This window comes from Ailuropoda melanoleuca, chromosome 6 (assembly GCF_002007445.2).
Source record: "Ailuropoda melanoleuca isolate Jingjing chromosome 6, ASM200744v2, whole genome shotgun sequence".
Lineage (NCBI taxonomy): Eukaryota > Metazoa > Chordata > Mammalia > Carnivora > Ursidae > Ailuropoda > Ailuropoda melanoleuca.
In genome coordinates, this window is record NC_048223.1 from 100,055,638 (window position 1) to 100,069,681 (window position 14,044).

The 14,044-nt window shown below is 49.0% G+C and overlaps 1 long non-coding RNA gene across 1 annotated transcript in view; it reads left to right on the plus strand.

Annotated features, from left to right (window-relative positions):
- Window positions 1-4,441: 4,441 nt before the first annotated feature.
- Window positions 4,442-14,044, plus strand: part of LOC109489264 — a 42,362-nt gene continuing 32,759 nt past the window's right edge. Inside the window, exon 1 of the long non-coding RNA XR_004626233.1 lies at window positions 4,442-4,670. This is a non-coding gene — a long non-coding RNA (uncharacterized LOC109489264). The remainder of the gene's footprint in view (window positions 4,671-14,044) is intronic.

Consider the following 14,044-nt stretch of genomic DNA (forward strand, 5'->3'; position numbering starts at 1 on the left):
TCCACCATTAATAATAAGTGATATCTTTACGTCACCTGCCAATGGCCAAAGGGCTTTCACATACAGCACATATTCGAGCTTGTGATTTGGGGGTGACACAGCAGGTTAGATACAGAATTAGCTATTACTGAGTGCCTACTGCATACCGAGCACCTACTGCATACGCAGCACCGTGGCAGAGGCTGAGGAAGGAGAAATAAAAGAAGCAGGGTCACCGTAAACATGCCTGCTTCTCTAAGTGCTGGAGGGGTTGAGGCCACCCCCTCGACACATGCATCTCTGCTTGGTCGAGGAAACGGAGATGCGGAGCCCAAGACTACAAGGAACAAATGTGTAAAGTTCCACTTTGAGGTGAAAGAATCAGATGCAGGTTAGGGTAGCCATGGCTGCGTATCTGTCCTGGTGAACAAGACCTGAGGAGGTTTTAGCTGTCAAAGCCACAATTGAAGAGTCACTTCAAATTTTAGATTACAGAACAAATCTGAATTCCTCATGGGATCGTGGTAAGGGGCGTGAGAGCCACTGGGCGGGTCAGGCCTCATCTAGATGGAGGCATTCCAGGCCAGGCTTTGCATTGTAAGGAGTACATTCATGCTGGTGGGTCAGCCCCAGGGTGTGGTCAGGGGGAGTGAGTGAGATGGAGAAGAGTCCAGAAACTGGGCCTGGAATACTTGAGGGAATTTGGGCTTTTTAGCCTGGAGAGGAGAGGACAAAGGGAAGATGGGAGGATGGAATTTGGGCTTTTTAGCCTGGAGAGGAGAGGACAAAGGGAAGATGGGAGGATGGAGTCAAATGCTTGACAAGGCTGTTGTGTTTAAAAGGTCCAGTGTTTTTCAATGTTGTCCAAGAGGGTGCAGGGCAAGGAATTGTAAAAGGGTAAATTTCAGTTCCATTTAAGACGTAACTGTCTGCTATCTTGAGCTGCCCATCAGCGACCAAGCTCTCTCTGGGGATATGCAGATTCCATTGACGAGTGGGGGCTGGACACTGGGCTCGCGGGTATGGACAGAGTCTGGGTTCAGTAACTCCTGAGGGTCCTTCCACCTCCGAGTTCCTGTGACAGCACCTCCAGCGTGGCTTCTAAGCCCCCAGGGGTCTGCCAGGTTCTCTTGTGAAGACGCTAAAAGGAAGGTTAACATGGAACGTCTCCATCAGCACATTGGACTCTGGTAGCTGCTGAGAACATGTGAGAAGTGGTGTGTGCCAGGAGAACGTACATTCGCCTTCCTAGAGGAACCCATATAAATAGTTTATCTATATAAAGGTCCATATGTACATGTTATAAAAACATTGCCTGTAATTTATATAACTGTATGGCACCTGCAGAAATGTGATGCGTAATTTACCATTCTGCTCTGATGCGGTGGGAGCAAAAGCCTGGACCCCTCTTTTCATTATGACGAGTGGTTCACCCCTCCCAATTAAAGGGTGCAAGAAAGTGGAGGCCACCGTGTCAACCAGAGGGAGCTGGAGAGGAAGCAGACAAGGGAGGGGACGAATGAGACACACGGAACCAAAGAAGTGGTGCAGCATGGGACAAGTCAGCTGGGTGAAGGGATGGGAAGAGTGCAGTGTGTACCGGCTTCCAGCTTGCTGCTTTGGGACAATGATGGCGTTGATAATAGCAGTAATAGTTCAGTTTTTATTGAGCTCTTACTATATGCCGGGGAGTAGGAGTTCTAAATATCATCTCATTTAAACCTCGCAACACTCAAATGCAGTAAATGCTCTTTTTAATTCTTTTTTGTAGAAGAGCAATTAAAGCACAGAGAGTGGAAGTAACTTACTCAAGGTCACACAGCCAGGAAATGAGAAAGCTTGCACTTGAACCTGACTGGATCATCTGACAGGAGCCTGCACTTGCAGCCTCTTCTCGGTCACATCTTGTCTGTCTGTCTCTGTAGTGCTAGTGGAAGGCCATCTGTCTGTCTTTCAGTCACCTGCAGCCCCTAGAATGTGATGGCATCAAGGAACATTTCGAGAGTGCTGAGCGATCCCACCACCTCAATATATTGATTCCTCCTCCGGCATGAGACAGGCAAGAAAGATGGGTTCTGCCTGGTGGCATAAATTAGCTCTGTGCCCTTGGGGTCTGTCTCACCGCGCAGCCTCCTTGCCATCCAGGTGGCGGCCTGCCTGCAGCGGCGCTTTGACTTTAGAGCGAGTCACCACCAGCACATGGCAAACGCCGGGACAACAGCTTCCATGTTGAGCCTGGACAAATGGCAGAGCAGAGCAGAGGGCAATGCAATATACAAGGAATCTTAGCAACCAGGCAACGGGCAATAAACCAGAAAATTGCCGAGGAAACTCAGCGGAGCATGGGCTAAACGAATTGCAGGATTTGTGAGCCAATTTACACCTGTCGGGAGGGGGAGGGGGAGGGAGGCACCAGGCGGCTCTGAGAGCCAGAGGACCGCCAGGCTGTCACCTCTGGCAGACCTGTCGAAGGGCAGTGGGGACATGCACTCCCTGCTGAGAGACAGCTGGGTGGTGCCCTCCGGGGACATTTCTGAGTGGATCTCAGGCCTCCCTTTCTGAGAGGAATCGGGGGTACATGAGATCACTGTGGATCAGGTGTGGGAGTAAAGATGTGAAGGGAGTGACCCTCTGTTTTCTTTGCTCCCAGGGAATCGATAAAGATAGATGAAGCTTCTTCAAACATAAACAGAGCCCACCTTTGTTCTCCACTTCAAGGAGTTAATCTCTGAGGAAGTAAACATCATCTCTCAGGTGAGACACCTTATTGCGAGGTGGGAAGTGGACTTGTGAGGATGTGGTAAACAAGCGGGGGGGGGGGAGCCCCTTCTCTGCAGGATGACACTGACACANGTAAACATGCCTGCTTCTCTAAGTGCTGGAGGGGTTGAGGCCACCCCCTCGACACATGCATCTCTGCTTGGTCGAGGAAACGGAGATGCGGAGCCCAAGACTACAAGGAACAAATGTGTAAAGTTCCACTTTGAGGTGAAAGAATCAGATGCAGGTTAGGGTAGCCATGGCTGCGTATCTGTCCTGGTGAACAAGACCTGAGGAGGTTTTAGCTGTCAAAGCCACAATTGAAGAGTCACTTCAAATTTTAGATTACAGAACAAATCTGAATTCCTCATGGGATCGTGGTAAGGGGCGTGAGAGCCACTGGGCGGGTCAGGCCTCATCTAGATGGAGGCATTCCAGGCCAGGCTTTGCATTGTAAGGAGTACATTCATGCTGGTGGGTCAGCCCCAGGGTGTGGTCAGGGGGAGTGAGTGAGATGGAGAAGAGTCCAGAAACTGGGCCTGGAATACTTGAGGGAATTTGGGCTTTTTAGCCTGGAGAGGAGAGGACAAAGGGAAGATGGGAGGATGGAATTTGGGCTTTTTAGCCTGGAGAGGAGAGGACAAAGGGAAGATGGGAGGATGGAGTCAAATGCTTGACAAGGCTGTTGTGTTTAAAAGGTCCAGTGTTTTTCAATGTTGTCCAAGAGGGTGCAGGGCAAGGAATTGTAAAAGGGTAAATTTCAGTTCCATTTAAGACGTAACTGTCTGCTATCTTGAGCTGCCCATCAGCGACCAAGCTCTCTCTGGGGATATGCAGATTCCATTGACGAGTGGGGGCTGGACACTGGGCTCGCGGGTATGGACAGAGTCTGGGTTCAGTAACTCCTGAGGGTCCTTCCACCTCCGAGTTCCTGTGACAGCACCTCCAGCGTGGCTTCTAAGCCCCCAGGGGTCTGCCAGGTTCTCTTGTGAAGACGCTAAAAGGAAGGTTAACATGGAACGTCTCCATCAGCACATTGGACTCTGGTAGCTGCTGAGAACATGTGAGAAGTGGTGTGTGCCAGGAGAACGTACATTCGCCTTCCTAGAGGAACCCATATAAATAGTTTATCTATATAAAGGTCCNCCTAGAATGTGATGGCATCAAGGAACATTTCGAGAGTGCTGAGCGATCCCACCACCTCAATATATTGATTCCTCCTCCGGCATGAGACAGGCAAGAAAGATGGGTTCTGCCTGGTGGCATAAATTAGCTCTGTGCCCTTGGGGTCTGTCTCACCGCGCAGCCTCCTTGCCATCCAGGTGGCGGCCTGCCTGCAGCGGCGCTTTGACTTTAGAGCGAGTCACCACCAGCACATGGCAAACGCCGGGACAACAGCTTCCATGTTGAGCCTGGACAAATGGCAGAGCAGAGCAGAGGGCAATGCAATATACAAGGAATCTTAGCAACCAGGCAACGGGCAATAAACCAGAAAATTGCCGAGGAAACTCAGCGGAGCATGGGCTAAACGAATTGCAGGATTTGTGAGCCAATTTACACCTGTCGGGAGGGGGAGGGGGAGGGAGGCACCAGGCGGCTCTGAGAGCCAGAGGACCGCCAGGCTGTCACCTCTGGCAGACCTGTCGAAGGGCAGTGGGGACATGCACTCCCTGCTGAGAGACAGCTGGGTGGTGCCCTCCGGGGACATTTCTGAGTGGATCTCAGGCCTCCCTTTCTGAGAGGAATCGGGGGTACATGAGATCACTGTGGATCAGGTGTGGGAGTAAAGATGTGAAGGGAGTGACCCTCTGTTTTCTTTGCTCCCAGGGAATCGATAAAGATAGATGAAGCTTCTTCAAACATAAACAGAGCCCACCTTTGTTCTCCACTTCAAGGAGTTAATCTCTGAGGAAGTAAACATCATCTCTCAGGTGAGACACCTTATTGCGAGGTGGGAAGTGGACTTGTGAGGATGTGGTAAACAAGCGGGGGGGGGGGGAGCCCCTTCTCTGCAGGATGACACTGACACATGTCTGCTCAGAAACATATTCCCATCCCAAGAGACTTCTGGGGGGAGCAAATTCAACTGTCCCTGGTGGAGTGGGGAAGGCACAGGTATTCATGATGTAAATCTGTACACCTAAACAAAAGATCTGGAAGAGTGTCTAGGGGGAAATGAGCACCTCCTATGCTGCGGGGCTGGAGAGTGTCTGCCTTGTGATAGTCTGGTACGTTCAAGTCTCAGCTGAATGGATTAGCATGCGAGCAGTAACGCGTCAGATGCAGAATTAGGATTAAGGGAAAGAAAGAATCTCATACTAAGTTAAGGACAAAGGCTTATAATAAGCCTTACTAAGAGGACCGCCATGCCACTCTAGTGGTGTAATTCTTGCTGATGCTACTGGGAAGTGAGGAGTGGGATCCTGCAGTATAAAGAAACGGGCCTCAGTTTCCCCCTCTATAACCCAAGTTCTCCAGGGCCCTTTCCAGCTGCCTTGCTGTGGTTCTATGGTTTGGGACAGTTGTGGGGGCTTAGGCATTGACTTGGAAAAGCAAGTGTGATCATTTGCTCAAGCCACACGGAGCTCTCCCCTGAAGTTCTGGAAAGCCTTCCTGATGAGCCAGTATTCCCTTGCTTCTGGGTTCTACAGCCTCCACTCTCCCCAAGGCCTTGTTCCTGCTCAGGAGGACATTGCAAAGGGGTCCCATGTGGGACCTACACAGGCTCCTGCCACAATTCCCATCTAGAAGGCCACTTGCAGGGAGGGTTGGAGTGTGGGGAGGGAGCCATGGTGAGATGGCAGCTACCCATCCCAGCACAGGGCCCCTCATCCAGCCTTCCGGTCCTGAGCATGGAGACCAGGAGAGCCCAGCATGACTGAGACTGCTTTGACTGCCAACCTGGTTGGCCGTTCACACAATTTAGGCAGCCTGGAGGGTGGCCCTGAAGTCGCACATAGGCGGGTTCGAGTCCCCTTCCCTGTGGCCAGGAGACTGGGGCAAGTGACTTTCCTTTGAGCTCATCTGTCTCCTCCCACGTACAGCGAACATGAGGATAATACCTGCCACATAAATCTTCGGAGTATCCAAACTGAACTGTGAAGGCACTTAGCGCGGCACCCAGCGTATCGTTAGCGCACACTCAGGGACAGTTCACTGTGTTTAGTGCCAAGGTCCCAAACTCCAGGGTCCAGATGCGTATGTTTCACAGCTACCTAATTAGAGACGCTAGCCTCGGGACCAGCAGGAGGCTCAGGACTCGGACCTCAGCTGGTACAGCCTGGGACTGCACAGGGGAGTGAAGTCGAATTTCCAGGGGACCTGGGAATCCACCGAATGGTCTACAGAGTCAAGGCCAAAGGATAAGGGCAAAGAAAAGAACCAGATCTTCCCAGAAGGATCCGTCACAGGGTGCATTGGTCAGCTTCTGCTATGTGACAAACAATGATAGTGTCTACGTGGCATATACAACAGCAAGAACTTAGTTTGCTCACAGATTTACAAGTTACCTGGGAAAGCTCTGCTTCGTATGGACCCCAGGCTGAAGGAGCCGCAGTTTCCTCCAAGCTCTTCTGGCCACGGCAGAAACACAGGGATCAAGTGGAAGTCTGCCCAGCCTCTGAAGGCCTTGGTTTGCAACTGGTGCACTGTGACCTCAGCCCCTCTTCTATTGGCCAAAGCAAGCCCCAGGGACCAGCGTGGAGTCAAGGAGTAGGGACATGCACTTGCCCATGTTGAGGCCAGAGGAAGGGGTATTTTCAGGGAGGGGGTGAAGAATTGTGGTCTCTAATCTAATCTACCACGTAAAGAGTGGGCCCTGAGAGGGAGAAGGGGCTTTAGGAGATAGAGAGATCACCAAGGTGACATACACAAGTGAGAGACACATACCAGAGAAGGTCCACGGTGGGGCTTAAGGGGGAGGGAAATGTTCGGCGACAGAACTGGGTCAGAAGCGATAGGGTCCCCTCCCACGGGTCCCCGGGCACTGCCAAGAAGCCCCTCTGCATTTTACTCTATCAGTCACCAAGTGGGCTGGCATGGAAGTGGCCTGGCTACCATCCTTGCTGGGAAATAACCTACTGTCATGACAGTAAGAACTGTATTGTTTTTAATTTTATTATTTATTTGAGAGAGAGAGAAAGAGCATGAGTGGAGAGAGGGAGACGCAGACTGTCTGATGAGCCCCGATGCAGGGCTCGATTCCAGGACCCTGAGATCATGACCTGAGCCAAAGGCAGATGCTCAACCCACTGAGCCACCCAGGCACCCTGCGGGAAGTGTATTTGATCTGAGAGGCTTACCAGACTTCAGTTACACAGGAAAATGACTAAGTGACACCAATATATTATAATTTATTCCTAAAATCCGGTTCTTCTCATTTAGGCCTAATGTACCCAACTGCATCTTATAATAGCTCTGAGTGCAGTTGCCTGGAAATACCAGGAAGGCACGTGGAGTTAATGAAGGGAATTATTAATTAGTAAGGCAGATATGACCTTAAAGAGGTGACCTATGGGTCAAGATGATGGTTTATTTATGACCGGTATTCCTACCAACTTCCAAGCAAATTTGAGATGACCAACAATTAAAAATATAGGCCCCAGGATAGTGAGATGAAATATCCAGTCACATGGATGAAGGAGGAAATGATTAAAGCCGAAACCTAGCAGAAGATAGTTACTGCAATTGCGCATTAAATTGAGCTAAAGCGAAAGGGGAGATAGGATGAGTTATTGGATGAAACGAAGCAGAGCCATTTGTCAGGAGAGGCAAACTTTTCCCGGACACTCCATGTGAGCACGAATTTATCACGAGGGTCTCAATATAAGGACACGGAGGCACATCATACACGCTGTCTTCAAAGACCTCTGCAGGAAGTGCAGGAACATTCTTCAGACGGTCGTTCGTGACATGGATCCTGGATTAAAGCGGAGGTCTTAGGGATGAACCCTTCTAGACTTCACACAGCCGCAGCTAATGGCTCATGGACTGTTTTAGAGGCAGGGCCAATTGGGCATGTTTAGAAGCCCGGGGTTAAAGCCAGAAGTCAAGGGCTCGGAGGAGACGTGTGGCTTTCCCCCAGGAGCCGGGCTGAGAAAGTGCCCCCTCACCCATTGATGCTGCCTTGCCCTTGTCCCCTTGATAGTGTGAGAGGCAAGCTAGGCAGTGTCCTGAGTGGGGGAAGGGGGGAAAGCCCTTGGTCAAGGACAGGATATGACCGCAGCACAGAATGACACCAGTATTATTTCATNTGCCTTGCCCTTGTCCCCTTGATAGTGTGAGAGGCAAGCTAGGCAGTGTCCTGAGTGGGAAGGGGGGAAAGCCCTTGGTCAAGGACAGGATATGACCGCAGCACAGAATGACACCAGTATTATTTCATTTACGTGAACAAAACATACCTGCAAAGATGAACGACCGAAAGGAAATCTGCTGGAATGGTCGTGGTGTTAACTTTTGGGTGGTGGAAATTTGGAGGAGTCTTTTGTTCCTCCTGTGCTGCCCCTCCCAAATCTTCTGGATTAAGCTTGTGTAACTTCTAGAAATAGAAAGCTGGCTTTCGTAAATCCTGCTTCTGGAGGTCTGCATGGTGGATGGGAACCGCCAGCCACAGCCACGTTTGCTCAAACAGGTGTTTTTCCAGGGAGTGGGCATCCGCACCTTTAGGACTACAGTGTGCCCTTCATTCCTGTTTCTGCTTCTCTCACAGGTGACTAAACCTGACCCCACTTTTCCAAGTAGTGTAAAGAAATCACATGCATTAATTTCGCAACAGGGTAAAGAAGATGCTGGAAGGCACTGACAGCTTCGATCTCCTGCCAGTAAGGATGTGTTATTTCATTGATACAACTTCTTGGGCAGAAAAACTGGCGGTCTGTCACTGAAGTTTTTAAAATGCACATGCTATGGCTGCATTAATTTTGTCTGTGAACTTACTCTAAGGAAACAGTCACGCTGCATGTGAGGACTGAGCTCTAAAAAGTATTCCTTACAGCATTATCTATTAAGCGTGGAAACAACTGAAATATTCATCATTAGAGACCGAGTTAAATACTTTGTGTTCCTCAGGAACATGGTACAGCTAAATAGCTGGAAGGATTCCTAATGACAAGGGTCGATGCTTTGCAGTTCCCTGTTCAATGAAAAATGGAGGTTGCAAAAGATCAGGCGTAGGACCATTCTGTTTTTGGGACAAGGAAAAGTGTATTTATCAGTAGGATTATAGGCTATTTTGCTTTCTTTCCCCCACCCCTGTTTTGAGTTTATCTGTATTTACTAAAATACTATGTATGTCTTTGGCAATGAGAAAAAAGGGGAAGAAGCACTTTTAAAGCACAGTGCTATTTTACCGTTCTGCATCCTGGGGGAAACGAGAGGAGTCTCCTGCGTGTTGGGGTGCTCTTGAGGAAGCATATTTGGAACAAGCTTGCCAGCTGTGGGAGAGTAAGTTGGCTCTGAAGAGAATCAGACCATCTTTGGGGCCATTTGTCTGTACCGTCCTGTCCTCTCTGTCCCCCCTCGGTTGGAAGCAATTCGTGTGAGAGCCTGAAAGCGCAGAGGGTCCATCCTTTTCTCCTCCCTCTTGCATCCCAGCTGACGTGACGGTGAAGGATTGGCTAGGAACCGGTCGTGAGGCCTGTCCTGACACCGCGGCTCCCGCCATCTCCCTACTGTGTGTGACAGACGATGCGAGGCCAGACCCAGAACAATCGCTCGCCCTGACATCAGGCTGGCTTTTAAAAGATGACACATTCTTCTCCAGATAAACCAGCCTCTAAGACACAAGGACCCAAAGCGCTGCCCCTGGGTCTTGTGTATACACTCCTTGAGATTTATTTGGCTTTTTGCTATTAAGTTCAGCCCTTTGAAAATTCATCTCAGTCCAATTTCTTACCGTGTTGCTCCTCTTTGCAGACAGGCTGCGACAGAGGAACATTTTTCCTTATTTGCCATATAAGCCATGAGGAGTGAAGGGAAATGTCTTCAAGGGAAAAGAATAAATTTGAGCATGTCAGAAGCATTGCCTGAACTCCGTGCCATGAGATGAAGGGATGTCTGGTTGAAATAAAGACAGGCAGAAGAAATGTCATTCAGGGGAAGGCAAGAAATCACAGCCTACAGGAGTCCTGGGCTCGGAGAGATGCAAACAAAGCTGGCAAAGTGCCTCGGTGTCTGTTGAGCTGGTTCTCAAAGTGCGTTCCAGGGATCCGGGTGGGCCTTGAAGTTCTTCTATGTTTCCCAGAAAGCGAGGTGACAGGTACCAGTTGAGGGCCTTTCAAATGCAGGATGCTTGACATGTGATATCTCTCCAGCCTCACCACAACTGTAGGAAGAAGCTGTTCTTACCCACGCCCTCCAGGCCCAGGGACCAAGGTACAGAAGGGTTGAGGAACTTGCCTGAAGACACACAGCTGGAAAGCGGAGGAGCCCGAATTCGAACCCAGCTGCGTCTGACTCCCAAGCATGGGCCCCCAAGGCTCCGCCAGGCTGTCTTCTTCTGTGTCAATATTTGTAACAGGACTGAAGTAATGAAAATATTATGGACAGTGATTTTGCCTCGGCACTGATCAGCTCCCACTGGTGCAACAGGCACTTGCTTTTAACATTGTAGATGCTTTCTATTTCAGGCATGAATCGGTGGTTTGCTTTTGAGAAACAAAGGGTTCGCTTCACACCGTCTTACCGAAGCAGGACCAGTTTCTTGTTTATTCTCGTGAGAGATTTTTAAATTTATTTTGCTTTCTTTCTTTCTTTTTTTTAGTTGTTGTTTTGTCCTGGGTTTTTTGTTTTGATTTGATTGATTGATTGATTGATTGATCGCAGTGGTCAGTAGAAGAGGGGGATGTACTCGCTTCACAAAGTGGATAATGGCTAGAAGTTTTAAGAGGCTCTGCTTAGCACAGCGGAGAAGCACTCCTTTTCCTTTATCGAGAGTCTGGGGACATGGACAGAAATTTTAGAACTTGGTTTCTTTTTAAACAAATTTTTATAATTTGAAGTTCTTTCAGACTTACGGGAACATTGCAAGAATACCAAGAACTTCCTTTAGTATACCTTCTGTATGTCTCCTCCATTTACTATACCTTCACCCAGATTCCCCATTTGCTCCACTACCCTCTCTGTCTCCATGTATCTGCCCATCGTCATTATTCTCTTCCTCAGCTATCTGAGGACAGGTTGCAGACATGATCCCTCATGCCCTTAAATACTCTAGCATGCACTTCCCTAAATCAAGGACACTCTCCTCAGTAACAGCCACAAATCCTCCAAATCAGGAAATACTGCTGGGACAGGGCCGTCCCATTCATAGATCTCATCCAGAATTTGCCAACTCTTCCAACAGTGCTTCCTTCTTGCCTGGTTCAAGACCAATCCAAGATAACACGCTGCTTCTGGTTATCACCTGGATTTCCTCTCAGTATGGGGCAGTTCCTCAGTCTTTCCCTCTCTTTCTTGACCTTGGCCGTTTATAAAGAGTACAGACTTCTCATTGGGGTTTTCCAATGGTTCCATGCCTAGACTCAAGCCATGCATTTTAATAGGAAAAGCCCAGAAATGAGGCTGGGGTGCCTTTCGTCAGGGGGCTCACGGTCAGCTCTTCACGCCACTGTGATAGATCCATCTGGTCAAGGTGGCGACTGCCAGACTTCTCTACTGTTAACTCACCGTCTTCCCCTCTGTGGTTGACAAGTATTTTCTAACCACAAAATATGGCTGGGGAGATATCTTAAGGCTATGCCAATATCTTATTCCTTCGGAGACCTCCACCCTGCCTTAGCATTTGTTCATGCCTTTATCAACAACCCCTACTATGGCTGCCCAACGGAGACAATTGATTGCCATCATTCCTCTACATTTGCTTGTTGACATCTTAAGATAAAGAAGAGCTACCTCCTTTTTTTACTTGTCTGCTTACCTGTCTCTGTCATCTCTCTGTCTCTGTCTCTGACCACAGGTTTAGACCAACACTTCCAACTACAGACCATCACCTCAGGATTCTATCATTCTCTGTTCCCTACTTGGAAATCCCTTCTCCAGCAGTGAGAAACTTCGCTCCAATCAGCCTCAATATATTTACTTCTCCGCTTACTCCCCCTTATGTCTCCCATCTCCTGACAAGGCCAGAAGCCTCTGAATTTCCAGCCATGCCTCTGCCATCTCAGCCAAGCAGCTTCCTGGGCTGCCTCTAAGCCCCTGGCCATACTGCCACCTCCAGGGGAAGGAAAGGGAAAGAAAGAGAAAGAAGAGGAAGAAGGGCAATTTGAGGACCCGATCATTTTCTTAAGGGTCTTTCCCTGCAGGTTGCTTCCCACTGTGGTTAGGGCAATCTGGGGCTAACTTCTTTAGGAATCCCCCTCACTCGAAGGTTATGCTAAAAGGACAGTTGCATTTTAATGCCAATGGATTCCCCTTCCCTACACTCTTCCACGTGATTGGATAAGGGGGAGAGTCAGGGCATCGCTGGCCTACAACTGGTGAGATCCTTTCTATCCAGGACCTGAGCTGAAAGCAGTGACTGCAGGCAATGTACCCAGGCCCTGTGCTGAAGGGTACATAGAGTCTGGCCTCAGACACTGCACACAGGTGGGTAGGCCAGCAGAAGAGGCCATTCTGCAGAGAACCAAAGCCTGGAGCACAGGACTAGTCCAGCTTGGGTGGGGCCTGAAGCTTATGCAGCTTTAAGAATATATTCTTTAAGAAAAAGAATATGGATATGAGTGTATAACCCTGTGACCTTCCGATGCCCCTCACTCTTTCCATATTGTTTTATTTCAATTAGCCCAAGTGGCTTTCTGTTTCTTGCACCAAGAAGCCAGGACTGAGAGTATTAAGGCACTGACAGCGAGCAAACACTAACTGTTTCTTCTTCTTTCAATTTTGAAGGCAAACTCAGTTCAACATTTTTGTCCCTGAGAAATGTTCCTCTTTACTAGACCACTGAACTGACAGATAAGGTTTGGGATTTTGCAGCAGTAAATAAAGAAGATTCAGAAGTTATAGTTTGGCATTGCTATCCCAGATTTGCAGTCTGGTTCACAAAGATGCTTCTAAATCAAGTGTCTGAGTGTCCTTCAGGATTGCCGTTGATTCAAGATCACTGGGGATGCTTTACATCTAGTTCCAAATAGCTTCAGAGTTCAAACCAGAAAAAAGTTCTCAGACTCACTAGCAAAAGATGCTTTTGGAAGTGGGAAGTTGACCTGTTTTGCAGGGGTCGGTGGACCCCAAGTGAGCAGAAATGAACTGCTAATTAGGGAAGCTACTGAGGTTTTAAGGACTTGCCAACATGGAACAGTGCTGTCCCGTGGGGGGGGGGGGGGGGGGGGGCCCCCCCTGCCACTCCCACCTCCATTTCCTCGCCTACAGGGGGCAGTGTCCTGTAGCAAGGACTAGGCCCACTCTCTCTTCATCTCCCTGACAATCCAAGAGTTGTAAATGGGATCTGGGAGACCTCGTAGGAAGGAAATTGCAGAGTTAACATTGCTGGTGTCAAAAAGAAGAAAAACCACCTAATGTTAGAGTGGGAGGGACCTTTTCCATCATGTAGTCAATTCCAGACTCAAGTTCTAGCTTGTCTTCACTAACTAAGCAAGTTACTTAACGTTCTCGGACATAGGGCCCCTCCTCTGCAGCATGCGTACAAAATGAACACTAAAGCTCTTTGTAAGTGGCGTAGGGATGACCAGCCACGGCTAACAGTTATATTATTTCATTTAATGCTTATGTAAGTCATGTGACTAACCATATGACACAAAACAACTATTTTTAGTCCCATTTCACAGATGAGACAAATGAGGCACAGAGAGGCTAGATGATTTGCCCAATGCCATTTAACTAATGACTTGTTATTATATTGTACCTGAGGGAACTGGTGCAAGGAAGGCTGACGTGGCTTGCTCAAGGTCGTGGCATTAGTGTGATGAGGGGGTGCTTTCTTAGTTTTAGTGGGAAGTTAGCAGCAGGTTCTTTTCCTACTAACTGGGGAAAACTGACACCTGAACGCCTGCAGGCTTAGGAGGTGTGGGTACAGCAACCCCAAGACCCAGCACGAGAGAAAGAAAAGCTTCTTACCCCTTCTCCAGGCAGGGTGGAGCGCTGGGAGATAGAGAAGAGCTAAGAGCTCTAAGATTCTGGTAACTTCATCCTGGTAGAGAGAGGAGCAGCCCTTCCATCTGTGGGGCTCAGAAATTTGGCGTAAGTAGCACTGTCCATGTGGCTGGACGGTTAGCTGCCCAGAAAGGTGGTCATGAGGGACTTTCGGCGAGGCCCCCCAGTGACCCACCCGTTCTTTAGAAACACGGAATGG